Below are 13788 nucleotides of genomic sequence, written 5' to 3'. Positions count from 1 at the left end.
AAGAACACGAAATTTATTGCTTACAGTTTCTGAGCCTGGGACATCCAAAGTCCAGGGAACACATCTGGTGAGGATCATGGTGGTGACTTCAGTGACGTGGGGTATCACCTTGTGGAATAGCAGAGCAGAGAAAACAAGAGACAGAGACCAACTTCCTCATTCTCTCTCCTTTTAAAGCCCTCAGAACCACGCCTCTGACCACCATTACTAATGCATTCACTACTGCACGGTCCTACAATCTAATCACCTCTTCAAGTCCCCACCTTCCAATTACCATAATAGGATTTCCTACTGCATAACGGTCACAGTGGGCGCCAAGTTTCTAATACATGAAACGTGGGGGACACATTTCAAGCTTCAGTGAATTTTGGGGGGACATAATTCAAGGCATTACAAAGTCTATTTAGGTCCATTTTAAGTTAATTTTTGTGTACAAGTGAGGAATGGGTACATCGTTATTCTATTGCATATGGGTTTCCCTTTGTTCCAGCACCATTTTTTGGATAAATTCACTTTTAAAACAAACATCAGTAAACAAATAGAGATTATATGCAGATTGTAGAATATATTGAGTAGTCTAGCTAGATCCCTGTTCTAAAATCATTGACGTCACTTATATGTGTCACATGATCATTATCTTTGATCTCTCTCGCCTTTCTTTTAGTGCTTACTTCATTATCTATGGTTTTTCCTTCCTTTTTTTTTTTTTAACTTATATACCAAATACTTACACATCTGTATAGAACACAGATATGCCTGGCTGTGAAAATCCTCCAGAGAAGATGGTCAAAACCAAAGGCAGCCAACCAGGTGGATCAGTGAGGATCCACAATTTTCTTTTGTGTGTGTGTCCTTGTCTGGTTTTCGATCAGAGTAATGCTGGCCTCATAAAATGCGTTCGGAAGTATTCCTCCTCAATGTCTAGAATAATCTGAAGATAAGTGGTATCAACTCTTCTTCAAAAGCTTGGTAGAATTCAGCAGTGAAACCATCAGGTCCTGGACTTCCTTTTAATGGACGATTTTATATAACTGATTCCATTTCCTCACTTGCTTTTGGTCTGTTCAGATTTTCTATTTCTTCATAATTGTATTTCTTCAGGAATTTATTCATTTCCTCTGTTATCATATTTGTTGGTGTATAGTTATTCATAATAGACCCTTATGATCTTTTGAATTTTTGTGGCATCACCTATAATGTGTCATTTTTTATTTCTCATTTTATTTATTTGAATCTTCTCTTTTTTTCTTGGTTAATCTGGCTAAATTTGGGCCAAGTTTGTTTATATTTGGAAAAAACAACTCTTCGTTTAATTGACCTTTTCAATTGTTTAAATTTCTATTTCATTTATTTCTACTCTGAGCTTACTAACTTCTTTCCTTCTGCCAATTTCGGGTTTAATTTGTTGTTCTTTCTCTAGTGCCTTTAGGTTGTTTATTAGAAAACTTTCTTTTTCTATAAAGGAATTTAGTGCTGTAAACTTTCCTCTCCAAACTGCTTTTGCTGTGTCCCATAGGTTTTTGTATGATATGTTTCCATTCTCATGTGTGTCATAAAACTTTTTAATTTCCCTTTTAATTTCTTCATTAAACCAATGGTTGTTTAGGAGGGTATTGATTAATTTCAAAGTATTTGTATAGTTTCTAAGTTTTTCTTGTTCATTCTAGCAAATGCTGTTGAGTAGGGTATGGATAGGGCCAGAGGAAAGGTAGTGATCCAGCTGGATGAACAGGAAATGTGGGTGTCACAGAGCAGCTGCACAGCATGTCCTCAATATGCCCGCTAGTGGGTGGATAAGGGGCATGGTTTTTTCACTAATTTAGCCTGTGTTCCCGTGCTGGGCTAACCGATGACATAGTCAAAGGAATCCTTGGAACCTGACTTTGCTCAGATCTTTATCCATATCTCCACACAGTTATGTGTCACTTAATGTTGAGGATCTGTTCCATGAAATGTGTCATTAGGTGGTGTCATCACTGCGTGAACATCATAGAGAGTACCTACACGAACGTAGATGGTATAGCCTAGTACACACTTAGGCTATATGGTATACTCATTATAATCTGATGGGACCGCTGCCGTGTATGCTGCTCATTGTTGGCTGAAATGTTGTTATGCAGAGCATGAATATAGGTGTGTGTTTGTGTATTTTTTCCTTTTTGCAAAAATTGTTGCAGCATGCATTGAGGTCACAAGACACCCAGGTATAAAATAGAAAAGACAGACACGATTTTCTCAGGACCCTGTGGACAGCTCAGCCATGTGACATTTCCTTTCACATCAAGATTAAGTATCCCTTTCATTCTAGAAGAGCTGTTCCAGAAAGGATCTGGATTTGGACTTTTGGAGTCACAAAGCTGCAGATGCACTTAGTACACCCTGTGACCTTGGTATCTGGGTTGCCCAGGGGTCTCTGATAGTTGTTGCTGTACCTTCTTAATCTCTCCTTGAGCATTCTCTCCAACCTGATGAGGCACAGCTCCACCTCTCATTCTAGAAGCAGAGAGGCTAGCTACTTGCTTTTACATCCTCTCTTGCAGCTAGAGCAGGGTGCATGACTTGACAGTGCCAGTCAGATATGTCTCCCGAGTCTCTGAGTTAGAAGTGAGTGCCCAATGGAATGGGTGGCAGAGAAGCGGTTCTGAAGGAGCAGTGGCAGCAGTAGTGGCAGCAGGCAGGTCTGTGCTGGGAGGTGCATTGAGTGTGCTTTGAGGGGAGGGTCCAGGGTCCAGTTTCAGGGTGTGGGCAGTATCCACTGCTTTCTTTGTCATCCTCTTGGCCAAGATTTGCAGCCTGATGTTGGCAGTTCTGTGTAGCTGCCATATTGGTTCCCAGAGATTCTCAGGCTGCCGCAATCCCTCTCAATAATTTTTGGTTTCCGTTAGCCAGTCAGTTTCTGCAGCTTGCAAATCAGAATCCCGACTTATCTGATTATGCAGTGAAAGGGACCCCTCCAAGACAGGACACTGAGCATCACCAGCGTACGCCCAGAGCATGATGCTTTTGACTGGGGTGAGCTGCGAGAGGAAGAGGGTGAGCGGACACCTTCTCACAGCAACTCGACACTCACTGGGCATGGAGAAATGCACATCAGAGACGTCGTGTATAAAGTCGACCTAGGGAACAAGGAGACAATGATTGAGCAAGCAAAGGAAGAAATGAGATAATTGGCTTGGGGCCATTTCTGTGGAAGCCTCGTTGCTGCAGGGGCCGTAAAGTCACAGGAGGCTTGTTTTGTTATTGTTTTCACGATGACCGACGTTAGAGCACGTTGAGATGCTAAGGGGAATGATCCCGTGGAGGGAACACGATGATGATAGTGGGATGGAGGGACAACTGCAGGAGGGACGTTCTCTCTTCAGGGAGAGCAGGAAGTGGGACATATAGCCAGGAGTCTGGGCTGGTCTGTGAGGATGAGGCTGTGACAGAGGGGAGTCTGGCTCTAAAGATGAAACTGTGACCATGAGACAGCTCCCATCTGACTTTAATTTACTGGCCATTTTATCAGCCAGTTTAGTTGTCACACCATCAAAAGCTTTAAGTCTACTCATCTCCCCCAGTACAGAGTAAGATATCACCATCATCGTCACCGTCTACTACTGTGCAGTGATGGTAGGATATATACACCCAGCTACTGTCCTGAGTGTCTCTGAATAAGTACCTTCTGCTTGAGGACAACTATATTCCTAACCAAGGCCTCAATCTTCAGAGTGTTAACATCAAGTCAGGTCACTGCAAACACAGCATTCGTTCTCAGAATCTCTTTAGCTTCTTCTTCTAAGAGTTCTTCCTGAAATAACGGGAGTGGAACATTCTACTCTTAACTGGGTCTGGCGAGCTTCTGGCAAAATAATGCTCTTGAATGAAGCCTAAAGCCACGTGGTTTGTGGGAGGCCACCTTTGTCACTTATAACCCCTCTTCCCAATTCTGGCGGTGACTGGCTGGCCACTCCACTACCTCCGAAGCTGGTGTCTTAGGGGACTCACTATATACAATGTCAGGTCAAGTCTGGCTGTGGCTGGGGGAACCTTTATCCCTGCTTGAAATTCCTGCCCATGTAAGCCCTGAGTTGAAGGAATAAACCAAGCCCAAGTTCCAAGGTGAACTCTTTCCCTTTCCTTTCTCTGCTGTCAGGAAAACCTTCAGCAAAGCCAAGTGCCTGAAGCCATCTCAACACGTGCCTTCTCCCAGTCTCACTTAAAAGTGCCTTCTCCAAGTCTCACTTAAAAGTTCTATCTCGGCCCCTTCAAAAGGGAGCTACGACGTTCAATGCTCCAGCAAAACGTCCTGTTCTCTCTGCGTATGAGGAAGTTCTGCTGCTGTGCTGCTGCCTCAGTGACAGCGGGCCAGGCTGAGTTCAGGAGCCGAGGCTGGGCTGTGCAGGCGTCCTGTCCTTACCTCGCCAGCATGATGTTGGAGTTGGGGTTGCTGGTGGCCTGCCTGGTGGGACTCCACTTGATGGTGTATATCTCTTTGCTGTGAGCTTGCAGGTCGTGCACACACGTGTCCTGCTTCATGCTCCAGATCTAGAGAACACAGTGGTAACAATATGAGTAAGCTATGTCCCTCCAGTGAGCCAAGAGACTGCTGGCTGTGAACCGTACACAAGCCATTGGAATGTCCCACTGGAAAAAACTGCAGGTCATTGCCCAGGAAGGGCTGGGACTCCTAGCAGGACCCTTGACTGGTACATCAGACTTCACTGGGCGAGAGCTAATCTGACAGTCAGTAATGGGACAAATTATAGAGGAAGGAAGAGGACTCAGTACAGATAACACCCACATGTGAGACTTGCGTTCAGTACTGTGGGCTGTTTAGGGTAAAAGAGCTCATCCCTACAGATGCCAACTTTACCTTTAATGTCATGTCATCAGAGTAGGATGCTAGCAACATTCAAGAAGGATCCCATTTAATAGCATTGACCTCATTCTGAAAAATAGAACGGGTTTGGAAAGGATATCAAGGCCTGAGAACAGACCCAGTGGCTATCCAGCAGGGGGCAGTAGCGCTCTGTCATCATGGTGGCCGTCCACCAGGGGGCAGTAGCACTCTGTCACCCTGCCGTCCACCAGGAGGCAACAGTGCTCTGTCATCCGGACGACCATCCACTAGGGGCAATAGTGCTCTGTTATCCCAGCAGCTGTCCACAAGTGGGCAGCAGTGCTTTCTCATCCTGCTTACCGTCCAGCAGGGGGCAGAAGCCCTCTGTCATCTGGCCGACCATCCACCAGGGGGCAATAGTGCTCTGTCATCCCAGCCGCTGTCCACCAGGGGCAATAGTGCTCTGTAACCACTCTGGCTGTCCTCATGGGAGCAGTAGCACTCTCTCATCCTGCCTGCTGTCCACCAGGGGGCAGTAGTGCTCTGTCATTGCAGGGGCTGTCCTCAAGGGGGCAGTAGCATTCTCTCATCCTGCCTACCGTTCACCAGGGATCAGAAGCGCTCTGTCATCATGGTGGCCGTCCACCAGGGGGCAGTAGCACTCTGTCACCCTGCCATCCAGCAGCGGGCAGTAGCACGCTCTCACCCAGCCATCCACCAGGGGGCAACAGTGCTCTGTCACCCGGCCGACCATCCACCAGGGGCTATGTTGCTCTGTAACAACCCTGCCTATCCTCAAGGGAGGAGTAGCACTCTCTCATCCTGCCTACCGTCCATCAGGGGGCAGTAGTGCGATGTCATCCCAGTGACTGTCCACAAGGGGGCAGTAGCACACTCTCTTCCTGCCTACCGTCCACCAGGGGGCAGTAGTGTGATGTCATCCCAGTGACTGTCCTCAAGGTGGCAGTAGCACTCTCTCATCCTGACTACGGTTCACCAGGGGCCAGTAGTGCTCTGTCATCCTGCCATCCACCAGGGGGCAATAGTGCTCTGTCATCCCAGTGGCTGTCCACAAGGGGGTAGTAGCACCCTGTCACCCCAGCAGCTGTACACAAGTGGGCAGTAGCACTCTCTCATCCTGCCTACCGTCCACCAGAGACTGCTGCTGAGGGCAGTAGCGTTCTGTCATCCTGCTGGCCATCCTCCAGGGGAAGCAAGATTCTGTCATCCTGCTGATCGGCCACCTGGGACTTTCCCCAAAAGAAAAGCAAAGAGCCTGGGAGGCCATGCGTTTTCCTTTTTCATCACTTTGCCTTGTTCATTTATATAAAAGCACAGCCATATACCACAAATGAGCAGCCACCCTCATCAATATTTCTTGAAGGGAAAAAATTCCATACTAGGAAGGAAGCAAATGAAGAATTCACATACAGTATAGGTAGCAAATAAAAACACCAAAACCACAGCTGTTTTAAAACTGGACATGGAAATCACTTCCCTGTGCATTTTTAATGCTACAGCTACTGCTTCTATCTAAATCTGCTACCTTTTTCTGGCAAGTGGCAGTGGCCGGGGGTCAATGCAGACAAATGAAACCCCTCAGCCACGGTGCGGTGCCACGGGGAACAGGAGGCCCGTGTGCCCCAAGTGCACGAGCACACGCCAGAGCCCAGAGGGTGGCTCTGTAAGAACACACAGGAGAAACAAAACCCACCCAAGGGGCTTGCCCTCCAGTGCAAACAGCCTGGAAATACAAAGGGCAGGGGAGTTCTACCAGGCAGCTCAGCATGCTGGGTGCACAAAGGAACAGGACTGTTCCTGAGGGCCACCAGGGCCCCGAGATCCCGAAGCTAAGCCCCGGGGGACAAAGGCAAATGTACCCGGCAGGCAAAGGAGAGGGGGACACACAGGGAACACGGTTCTACAAAGGAACAGCCTGTGGCAGAGGAACACTGTGCCGCACATGGAGACCAAGGAGAAGGTGCACCCACAAGGGTCTTTTCCTTAGGGTGACTGTAGGGCCCCATCTGCTCAGGACAATCCCACAATATTATGCCTGCTGTCCAGCCCAACAATTAACTAACTTCACACTCATAATTCATTTTCTAAATAATTTCACACACCTAAGAACTCTGGTTTGGAGGATAAATTATATGGTCACACTACATTTTAAGGAAACTGAGTTGTGAAGGGTGTGAAGCAAAGAAGTGGCAGGGCCACATCAGTGTTCCACATGGCACGGATGGCCTGGGAAAAGGGAGGAAGAAAGCCTGGAGTCCAGGGAGTGGGCTCCTGTGTGAGCAACGGGAGGATGAAAGGGTCAGATTGGAGAGTGGCATGTGCACAGAGGTGCCTGTGATTGCCCAGGGGTGTGTAAGTGTGCAGACGTGTGTAAGTGCATGGATGTGTATGAATACATGGACATGTGTCTAAGCAAGTGGCCATGTATGCTGGTGTGCATATGTAGATGTGAGTGTCCAGGAGTGTGAGTGGGCATGCATGTGAGTCCAAGGAGTGGGCACCTGTGAGCCAGGGGAGGATGAAGGGGTCAGACTGGAGAGGGGATAACGTGTGGACCTGTGTGTGAGCGTGCAGACGTATGCGTGCACACATGTGTGCGCAAGTGAACATGAGTGTGCATGACTTTGTGTGCATGTGAACAAGTATCCATAAGTGTGAGTCCGCATACGTCTGCACGTGTGTGTGAGAATGTGGCCGTGTGGGGGTGTTCATACACGTACATGAGTATCCAGGCGTGTGAGTGGGCATGCATGTGAGTCCAAGGAGTGGGCTCCTATGAGCCAGGCAAGGATGAAGAGGTCAGACTGGAGAGCGGATAATGTGTACAGGTGTGAGTGTGAAGATGTGTGCATGCACATACGTGCACACAAGTGTACATGAGTGTGCATGAGCATGCATGATTTTGTGTGCATGTGCACAAGTCTGCATAAGTGTGTCAGCATGTGGCTGTGTGTGGGTTTTCATACACATACATGAGTGTCCAGGCATGTGAGTGTGCGTGCGAGTACGCTTGAGTGTGCCTGCGTGTGTGCGAGTGTGTATGCATGTATGTGTGTGTGTGCATGTGCTCGAGTCTGGAGGTGTGAGTGAGTGCATGCATGTGTGGGAGTGTGGGCGTGTGTCAATGTGCACAAGGGTAGCTGGTTCTGGCTGCGGATGCTGACAGGAGAATCGATGGTTAGGTTTCTTGGGGCCCAGGAATTTGGAGCCAGTCACCATGAACTGTCTCAAGCTGAACCCTCCTGGGAATGGAGCGCCACCTCCACCCACCCGCCACTCTCAGCCCAAGTCACAATTACTAGGAAGCATCGAGAAGTGGCTCAAAAGTCTCAGGAAGAAGTAGGCTCAGCCACATTTCGCTTGAGGCTTGTTCCAACGATTAGCCACAAGGAGAGCCATTTAAAGAGCCAAGTGGTGGCACGGTGGTAAAATCCCGGGCACGGCAGCTGGAAATCACATAGCTATGTGACCTTGTACCCTACGGCACACACAGACTGTGGGCAGCACTATTAAAAGATTGCAGATCATCCAGGATTAGTGGTGAAACAAGTTTAGACCAGAAAACGCAAGTGTCCCTTTGTAACCACAGCCAGATATTCATGGGGCAATGGATACCTGTGCTCCAAAGAACCTTCTTTTGGAAGCAGGAACGCATTGGGCTGGGAGCTGAGACTGGTGGGTAGTAATGAAAGGCAAAGGCACTGAGGACAATGGAATTGAATTCCCTTAAATTGGGGGCATGATGGCAACTCCCCAGGGGCTTTGATCAGACCCCTCTGCTTTAACAGGGGATCCCCAAACATAGTATTTCCATTCTCTGCTGACACTCCCCATCTATTCACTTATTACTCCCCAAACATAGTATTTCGATTCTCTGCTGACACTCCCCATCTATTCACTTATTGCAAGCATCTTTTCCTTTATATCCTCGTACATTTTTTTCATAGCCTTTGCCACAAAGTCCAACATCTAGATCACCTCAGGGTCACTTTTTCTCACTGCCTTCCCGTCACTGATTTAATCCAGCTGCCTAGGGTAGCTGCAACAGTTCAAGAGCAAAGGTCTGCAGAGGAACTGGTCTGCTGTCACGGCATCCTTTGATTCTAGGTAAAAAAAAATATATATAAAAAGGCTCCCACATCACATTCTCATGAACTCAAGTCTGAAACTCAGAAGTCCCACTTACTGTGTGTCCTTGGAAGGTTTTGACTGGGCGGTCACAGCCAAGTCTGCATACATGAATACACATGTCTGTGTTACAGGAGGCAAAGGTAGTGTTGTGCTGCCAGTCCACATCAAGAGCAGGGGCTGTGGAGCAGGAAAGACAGGGAGGACGTTGACATTTATCAGCTGTGCACAGAGCTCACCTGACTTAGAAAAATTGACAGCATGGTGGAGAAGCCATATCTAGTAACACGATAAAACATATTCCCTCGTGAACTGACTCTTTGGTTTAAAGACCTTAAAGACCCTCTCCTCCCACATTTGCAGGGACGACAAGATGCCTCTGGAGAGAGGCCCCGTGGCCCTTTCTGTGCCCCACGACATGCAGCATCTCTTGCTCCCACGGCACAGGTGAGAAAGGGCAGGTGAGGTGTGCTGGCTACCTGCCGCCGCACCTTCCTGCTTGAGCAGTATCACCACGGTGGGCCTTTTAGACTTGCTTTCACAGAGAGAGCAGGAAAAAGAAGAGGAAAAAGATTTCATAGCCTTTGCTCAAGACACCCCAATTAAAAAAAAAAAAATCCTGCAACACATTAATGCATCCCATGGATTCGGGAATAATTAGAGTCAACAAGAATCCCATATTAGGGATGAAATTGGGTGAAAGGTTCAGGACTCGTGAGGAACACCCTCCCTGAGTCCAAGAGACCCTCGGCTCTGCTGAGGGTTTTGAGGTGACTGCCCTCTGGTCACTCCCCGCTAGACCTCTCCATGTCCAAGCTTTCCCAACTCCTTGATCTAGTGTGAGCCCTGCCCCTGAAGGGACCTCAGAAGTAACGACGATGGGAACAATACAAAGGTTAACTAATGCTGCACTTTAGTTACGTTCTCATTCTCTACTTTCTGGGTTCCTTGCTGAGACAGCAGCAGGAAATCCAGACAATTTCCAATGCACCGAAATGCCCAGGGCCATTGTTAAAAGCCCAGCCCTCGTTCTGTCCTCAGAGCCAGTGCCCCAAGATGTTGGAAGAACACGTAAAGACCAGGTGGTGAAGGCAGAGCGGCCAGACTCCATCCTTGTTCTGTCCATCAGTCAGGTCCTGGGGTCTCAGCTGCACACAAGGATGTTCTGATAAGCCCTCAGGGGATGCTGAGCATGGAGTGAGACAAGCCATCTCAGGCCGTCAGCACAGCTACCAGCCAGAGAAGGGGTACAGATGTGTTAGTCCCCATGGCTGTTGTACCTGTGGCCTCCAAGCCTCGTGCCTCTCCACTTACAAGGAGCGGGTCTGCGGCTGAGGGCGACTGCTCCCACCTCCTCTCAGGCACCCACTTGCTCAAGTGATCACTTGGCACTCCGGGGACCTCATGGCCATGCACTGCTCATGTCTGTATAGTCTCTGCTCCCCTGAGGCACTCCCACTGGAACACTCCCTAGAGGCATTTACGCATCAAGTGAGAGGTGACGGCCGGAGGCGGGGGGCTCGGGAAGGAACAGCAAGGGGGAGAGGGAGCTGCTCACGTGATGTGCCCCTTTCCCGTAGGAATCTCAGCGAGTCCCTTTTATTCAGGATCATCACAGGCTGCTTCTGAGAAAGAGAAGCTCTGGAATTGTGCCCTGTGCTCACAGAACCCTGACTGGGAAAGCTCATGGCCTGAGGGCTGTGAACAGTGCCTCACTAGAGCACACGTCACACAGAGAACAGGGTGCTGCCTACATAGCGTTTCGGGCCATTGTAACCAGGTAATGTCTTCAAGGGCCAGGAGCTCAGTGCTTTGAGGCTTAGCCATCAAGGTCTGACCAACCTCTTATGATACGAGCTCTCACCATTCCTTCACTGATGGGAACGGCCCCTGCCTGTGCTGTCCGTGCAAACAGTGCAGTTTGTGCTGAGCACCTGCTTGACTCTGGGAGTCTAGAATCGGGCATGGGGTCGGCAATGGGTGCCTCCATGTGACCAGCCCCAAATGAAAACCCTCAGCACCAAGTCTCTAACGGGCTTCACTGGAAGACAGCTGACTTCTGGGGGAATTAAGCAGATCCCGTGCGACTCCCCGGGGAGCTCACGTCTGTTCTCCCTGGGACTTCATCCCTCATGCCTCTTCCCTTTGCTGATGTTGCTTTGTATCCGTTCCCACAAGAAGTTTAGGTGTCTATGCTGAGTCCTGTGTGTCCACCCAGCAGACTGCCAAACACGGAGTGGTGTCAGGGACCCCAACACAGCAGCCCTCCCGGAGCAGCAGGACAGAGAAGCCTGCCCTGGCTCTTTGGCTGGTGTTTCCAGACTCGGGAGCAGGTGGGTGTTGAGGCGTCTGTACCTTGCAAACCTGAACGACAACACTTAACATAAAATGGGTCTCCTTCCCACCAGCGAGGTTCCACAGGCTGCTCCCTCTGTGCATTCACAATTACTTTAAGGGACATTTCACAGAACTCTGAATCATTCCTTTTAAATTACAAAATCAAAACAAAACTAACCTGAAAGGAAAGGAAACTGTTGTTTGGCTTCTCCTGTGTGGGCATCCCAAATGATTGTTGTCTGCACGCCACAAACAAAGGAAAAAGTTAGTAATTATTCTTCTTGCAAAGTTTTCTCATGAAAAGTGCATCATACAAGAAAAGACAGTGGGCCCTTATTCCTTCTAAACCACCACAGTCCAATAGAGCTATTCCTTTAATTTTTCCGGGAAGCTGTAGGAAGTTCAGGATGAGGACAGGTCATATTAGTAGGAGAAGGGGAAGCAGAGGGGAGTGTTCTTTTCTCTGTAGTTTGGGGGTTTTTAGTGGCTGGCTGGTAAGGGGATCTGAACCTTGACCTTGGTGTGACACCGTGCTCTCCCCAAATAAGCTAACTGCCTAGCAGTGTCCCACAGAGGTATCATGTGAGTCACTACACTAATTTTTAATTTTACAGTCACCACATTAAAAAGAAAAAAAGAAACTGGTACAATTCATTAACAGTGTATTTTATTTCACTCCAATAATGCCAAAATACTATTGTTTCAACATGTAATCAGTATAGAAAAATATTAATGAGGTATCTGACATTCTTTCTTGCCCCCCATCCTAGGACTTGGAATCACAGCGTGTTTTACACACAGCAGTTTGGACGGCCACATGTGATGACCTACAGCCACATGAGCTGGTGCCTACTGCAGCGGACACAGCAGCCTTAACTGATAACTGAGAAAACTACCCAAATCAGTGGTGATGCCCCCTCATCCCAAAACGCTAAAATACCTGTACCAAAACATATCTAAATGTCTTTCCAGCAGTTTTCCAAATGAAGAGCTGCACAAACAGACATTTCTGGAAATTCCCCTCACCGACCATCCATGAACCAGGACCACGCGATGTGAAAAAGCCATCGGATTATGCCCGGGTCAGGCTCTGATTTACAGTAAGGAAAAAGGTGATCGGCAACTCGGAACACAAAGTAAATCATGAATTCTGATGAACTTACTGATGCTAGGAACATACTTAAAGCAGCAGCCAGGGGCAGCTCCATAAATACCATTGGAATTAAGTCTTCATTAACTGGAATTTTCAACGACATTGGAAACTTTACACCTGTCTGTCAGTGGGACTTCATAAAGATTTCATTTTAAGAGCTGGTTATGTTTTCGGTTGATTGTAGAAACATTCAGAGGGATCACTCAGAGCAGCAAGTGTCTTTTAAACATGGTATTCCTACATTTGGGGTCAGCTCTAGACCACCTGTCACTGTTTGTCTGCAACTGTTTTCTTAATTTCTCAAGCACAAACAAATGTGGATTATATATTGTGAGTACAATCGGTCCTTTAATAATGGGCGGGTTAGGTTACCGACCAGGACACAGTTGAAAATCCACGTGTAACTCTTGCCTTCCCCAAAACGGAACTACTAATAGCCGACTATTGATCTGACTTGTTACCAATAACATTAACGTTCAAATAAAACATGTTTTCTGTGTTTTATATATATATATATTATATACTGTATTCTTACAATAAAATAAGCTAGAGAAAAGAAAATGTTATTAAGAAAATCATAAGAAAGAGAAAAAGACATTTATAGCATTGTGCAGTATTTACCAGACCAAAAAAGTACCATGTATAAGTGGACCTGGGCTGTTCAAGGGTCAAACTGTAAGTAAACTCACAAATGTCTGATACATTTTCACATACTACAATCAGTCACTGGAACATTTAGTTGACGTTTATGTTAAATATACATTGAACCAAAGAAAACATTTCACAAAAGCTTTGAGAATGTGAAATATATTTTTGTCACTTTGGGTTAAGCATACACTGAAGGTCACACCAGCATCATCATAATTTACATTTTCTCCATGGGTATTATGTTCAAGGACACTGTTATTATTCCTGCCATGATTGACTAAGGAGTAAAGAGGGACATACATGACCCAAAAGACTAACATGATTCCAAATACGCATTTTTTACTGATCGTACAGTCCGTCACCTGGTAGAGTCAAAAAAAATAACAGGTGAGAAACACACAAATGAATGTACAATAAAGATCCGCCAGGTGGTCAGGTGGCCAGGAAATGATTTAGAATGCTCGGCAAGTCGGAGGGCAGAGTTACTGGTAACCAGGGACTGATCCTCCTCCACGCTGCACCAGCTGTGTGTCACTAGACAAGGTAATAAACCTCTCTGGCGCTCCAATTCTTCCTCTGTAAAATGGAATTGAACATACTAATGCCTGCTTGCTGTAAATGTTAGCGATCATTTTCTTGAATTATTTTCATAATTCAAGTGGCAGTTTCCCATGGCCTA

At 47.2% G+C, this 13788-nt stretch overlaps 1 pseudogene; it reads right to left on the bottom strand.

The window, feature by feature from the left end:
* Positions 1-4395: 4395 nt before the first annotated feature.
* Positions 4396-13788, bottom strand: part of LOC134369084 (F-box-like/WD repeat-containing protein TBL1X) — a 31680-nt pseudogene continuing 22287 nt past the window's right edge.

The sequence above is a fragment of the Cynocephalus volans genome, unplaced genomic scaffold (assembly GCF_027409185.1).
Source record: "Cynocephalus volans isolate mCynVol1 unplaced genomic scaffold, mCynVol1.pri scaffold_35, whole genome shotgun sequence".
Taxonomy (NCBI): Eukaryota; Metazoa; Chordata; class Mammalia; order Dermoptera; family Cynocephalidae; genus Cynocephalus; species Cynocephalus volans.
This window is presented reverse-complemented; position numbering and strand designations above follow the sequence as displayed.